Source organism: Diceros bicornis, chromosome 12 (genome assembly GCF_020826845.1).
Source record: "Diceros bicornis minor isolate mBicDic1 chromosome 12, mDicBic1.mat.cur, whole genome shotgun sequence".
Classification (NCBI taxonomy): domain Eukaryota; kingdom Metazoa; phylum Chordata; class Mammalia; order Perissodactyla; family Rhinocerotidae; genus Diceros; species Diceros bicornis.
The window spans coordinates 33,531,915-33,536,972 of record NC_080751.1 but is presented as its reverse complement, the minus strand read 5'-3'; the positions used below and the strand labels follow the sequence as shown (position 1 = coordinate 33,536,972).

Below are 5,058 nucleotides of genomic sequence, written 5' to 3'. Positions count from 1 at the left end.
GGAGACTTCCCTTATAAATGTAAATGTTTGGTAAACAGAACTTTGATAAGAATGGGCTTAGCAAGGACCCTCCCAGTCTAGCCATACCCAGAGTTAAATTCATTTAGGTGGTTAGTGGGAGAGGTCAAATGTCTGTCAGAAAAAGTAATCAAGGTAAAGAGACATATTTTGAAGTGGACAATTTTGATCTCTGGAGCAATCGCTCTCCAAATAAAATTACACAACGATATAGTCCAATTACCCAGCAAACAAACAATACACCAAACAAATGTTACTTTTATGGCACATTACTGTAATTTAAAAGTAAATAAATGCACACATGCACGCACATACACAGACCTTTTGCACTCCAAGGGAATTTTAGGTTGAGGAAAAGTTCTATATCTTAAACATAGTGATGGTTATATGGGTTATAACTCAAAAGTCATTGAACTATACTCTTAAATGGATGCATTTTATTATATGCTAATTACACCTCAATAAAGTTGATTTTACAAATAAAGGAAAAAGAGTACACATCAAGAAAAAGATAGTTATAGCTCTAAATAGGGCTTATTAATTTCAGATACATGAGATATAATACCTAAAATTATCCTCATTTGTGAATTATTAATTGTTCAAATTTTAGGCATAATTTCAGCTATACATGTGTTATAGATTTTAGAAAATAAACACATAATAAATTGTTTTGTATCCTTAGTAGAAAGTGTACTTTATCTTCCTTAAATATGATTTCTTCCAGTTATGAAAGTTATGGACATTCAAAAGTGTTTGAGTGCCTCTGAGTTGCAAAACTCAATGCTTTGAGTGATGTGCCAAGTATTAAAATTGGTCCTTATCTTAAGAAGCCTGCAATTAACTTTTGATTTGTGGTGTATACATATTGGACATAACAATAACAATTAAAATAATAAACAACACATGAACCGAGTGGTACAGGCAGTAACTACACAACAGTGTTTAGGAAGGAAAAATCAGTGAGGTTAGCGTGGCAGAGCAGGAGAAGCTCCATGGAGGTATGTGTACATGGGCAAAGTGCCAACGACTCCAGAGGGATGTTTTCAAGCTCGGGGAAGAACTATGACTATGAGTGAGTGTGCAAAGTTTCCCAGGATGAAAGAAAAGGAAAGGTAGCATACTTTGAGCTTAGCAAAGGGAATCAAAATAATAACATTCAATCCAGCCAAACCATATTCCATGTGCTTAGAAATTGAAACCCACATTCCATTAACTAAAGGTGATAACAAAGAAACAAAATAAATTCAAAGATGTTTTTATTGGATTTTAGTCTGTTTCTTACTATAGTACCTCAGGGACTAAAAAGAGAGCCAGTGTGGTGAGTATTTCTGGAAGAAAACTATCTTCTAATACTACAATGCATAATGCAAGGGATGGAGATTATTTCGGCTTCTTTTACTCTCCTGCACTACAAAACAATTCCACAATATTAGCAAACGAATAATTTATTTTATGTAAATGTACACCCTGTTCTCAGAGTGATGCCGACACTTTCACTTATTGTGGGAAAAAAGGTTTATTAAATAAAATCTCCACAGATATCTGCAGCCCATAGACTTTTTTGTTTTTGTTGTTTTAATTGGCAAAGTCTCCTCACCAGCTTACTACAGAAAAATTGCTGCTTGTATGTAAGAAAACAAAAAAACAAGTAATGTAAGAAGGGGTCAATTCTGTTAAGAGTTTCTGAGAGATGACCTCTCTTCCCCCCCAAATCAGCATCCGTCTTTACCACTTAGTTTCCAAACATGGTAAGAAGTGAGAAGGAGTGCCACATGGAGGCCAAAATATTACTTCTTTTACTTCAATGTAAAAGTTCAAGGTAGTAGCTTAGCTGTGAGAACTAAATAGACTCCTAATACCGAACCCCAAAATTAGGCAGACTTACCCACCCAGTGTCTCTCACAGATGGAACAGAAATTACCTCTGGAAAAACCAAACAACTTGTGCTCCTAATTGGCAGCTTACTTCAATTCTCAAAGGAAGAATGGGTAGCTCCAAGCTGGGCAGATAAATATCAGACAAGCCTATTTTTTCTTCCCAATTTTACCAATCAGATAAGCCACCCCACTGCCCCTGAGTTGTAGTGAGTAAAGGGACAAACAAATTCTGAGTTTCTTTTATAGGCAGGAAACATGAAGAGGAAGGATCAAGTTTTTCTCATAAAATTCCCTCCCTTTTTTCTTCAAAACCCATTAAGCTTTTTCATAAAGGCTACAGTCAAGCAGGAGTGTGGCTGTCCTCTTTGGGAGAGGAGACCAGTGGTCTGCCACAGAAACCCTGCCCTGCACTTCTTTAGGCTGAGTTTCCATTATGAACCACTCTTCTTTGGGAATCATCATGGGACCACTGGGAGTCACTTTAGCTTTTGCTAAAATTGATGGGAACAATGTATTCTCTAAATCAGCTCTGAGGCCACTCTGGACCCGAGAGTAAAAATCCATTTCCTATACAGTTTGCCATCCCAAATTACAACCAATCACACTATCCACATAGCATTCTGGAAATTCTGCAAGGACATTAAACACATCCCAATACCAAAAATATACCCACAACATAGGGACATCTCAATGTGAATAAAAAACACTCCCCCATTATCAAATGCCAAAGGAGAATGGTTAAATCCCCTCCCAAGTTAAAACCCCAAAATATTAAAGTTCAAATGCCTTAATATCTGGATTCAAATTATTTTGTCCTTTTGAGCGTAAAGTCCAAACCCCATCTTTTTCAGCAAGGAATTGGGGTCCCTTAGGCATTCTCAGAAAAGGGGCATTGTTCCTTTGGGATCACAAATGGCAAAGCTTGGTATATTTCAATTTTAAACATCCCAATAAGTGGACGAGCATACATGGCAATTAAGCCTCGACTGCACAATCGCCATATTGAGAAGGGAAGCCATACTCAGGCCCGTTATGCTCAGCAAAATCACGTTCCCACAATTCGGGATTCAGTGTCGAAAAGGCCATAGCGAAGGAGGTGAAGTCTTGACACTTGCAGCCTTGACGACATGTCGGTTACTGGTGGAAGACAAAATGTCTAGAATCCCAAACTCGAGGACATAAAAATGACTGGGGAGGCCAGACACTGCCACAGAGAGCCGCCGGAGTCTCCTGCTTCGACAGCCGGGGGCTGCCGCCTGCTCTAGGCCTCCCACGCCGCCGCCACCATGACCCCATGTCCCCATCCCGCTCGGACTCGCCACCAACCGCCAGTCGGCGGGGCCACCCGTCTGCCTGTCCATGGCCTACTACTTCGATAGGCAAAGCTGTTGGCTTTGAAGAATTCTGCCGAGTATTTTCTTCACCATTCTCGTGGGAAGAGGGAACACGCTGAGAAACTGAGGGAGCTGTAGATGGAGGAGGCGGCTGCCGGAGGAACCGAGCTCCGGGACTGGGACAGCGCCTGAAGGCAATGGAGTCCGCCTTGCACTGGGAAGCGAGTGTGAATCAGTCACTACTGGAACTGCACAAAGCGGCCGCTGACAAAGACGACGTCCACACGTGTGGCTTCTTTGAGATTCACGGCCTGAAGGGTGAAAGCCATCGAAGAAATGGGCGACCTTGTAACCAACTTACGCGAGAAGGAAGGCCCCCTCCCTTTCCTGGCCCCCATCCGTTCCTGTCCCCCAACCGCCGCCCCAGCTCCAGCCCCCGCCCTGGAACCTGGCTTGGCCGAGTGTCAGTGACAAGTGCACCCTGGGAAACAGTGAGATCTAGAGCTAAGCCTGGGCTGGCTTCCCCATAGCCCATGGGGTGCCTCTCCGTGGTCATCAATGCAGTGCGTGCAAATCGGGCTTATATTTATCTTTTCTGTAAGTTGTACCAGAGCATTTACTTATATTCTGTCATTTGCACCATTCCTTCAAATGAAATAATTTGGCACCCCTTCCCTCCGGAAAAAAAAAAAAAAAAAAATGAATTGAGAAAAATCTCCCAGAATGTGATTCATCTTGTCTCAATGCATATACCATATTTGGGGGACAGAGGTGCATGGGGGAGCCTTTCTTTTCCACGCAGTGTGTATTTCTTAAATTTCTAAATGACCATTTCCTCTTGGAGCCACATGGTTTTTGAATCCTTGTACTTGAATAATTGTGAACTCTATCTAGTGACATACTGTTTTTTAATTATTATTATTATTCTTTTCTTTTCTGTTCAGTTCTTATCTTTTCTTTTCAGTTATTGTCACTACTTCTTGAGATAGATGCTTAGACCTAAGGCTTTCACCACATCTCCACATTTGGTTTAACTGCAAATCACCCATTGCACATTATAGAAATTTCTATTGTTGCTTCTGAAGCTTGTCTTTATGGAATCGTTTCTCAAAGTGTGGTCTCCAGGCCAGCAGCATCAGCATCACCAGGAATTTTCTAGAAATGCAAATTATGGGCCCAATGGAAATATCTGAATCAGAAACTTTGGAGATGAGGCCTAGCAATCTGTGTGTTAACAAGTCTTCCAGGTAATTCTGATGTGTGCTCAAGTTTGAGAATCACTGCCCTCTTCTAAGAGTGGTTGGCAAACTTTTTATATAAAAAGCCAATGAGCCAATGGGCCTTATAGTCTCTGTCACAATTACTCAACTCTGTCACTGTGGAGAGAAGTCACCTTAGACTAATGGGTGTGGCTGTGTTCCAAAAAAACATTATTTATAAAAGCATTTATTAAAAGTGTTCCAAATTTTTTTCAAAGTAAAAAGCTCATAAAAATGCCAAGTTATCATCTTTGTTTGCTGTGTTTTCAGTGGCCATTTACTGTATCTTCACTCACTAATAGATTTCAAATGATCTAATTTTATTCCAGGGGTTTCCATCCTAGAGAACTTGGATTTACAGAAGTGCCTACATCGAGTAATGAGATCCAAGAGCTCGTTCCAATATTTAAAAAATTTTAACGTAAATCATGTTCTTCTATTTGAAGCTCTTATTAGTTGATAAAATTGAAAAAAAAAAAACCAAAACTTTATTTACAAAAATAATTGGCAGCCTGATTTGACCTGTTGACTATAGTTAGATGATGTTTGATGACTTTGCTCTAGAGGATT

The 5,058-nt window shown here is 40.2% G+C and overlaps 1 pseudogene; it reads left to right on the top strand.

Annotated features, from left to right (window-relative positions):
• Positions 1–2,863: 2,863 nt before the first annotated feature.
• Positions 2,864–3,700, top strand: LOC131412288 (ferritin heavy chain-like; annotated as a pseudogene).
• Positions 3,701–5,058: the final 1,358 nt, after the last annotated feature.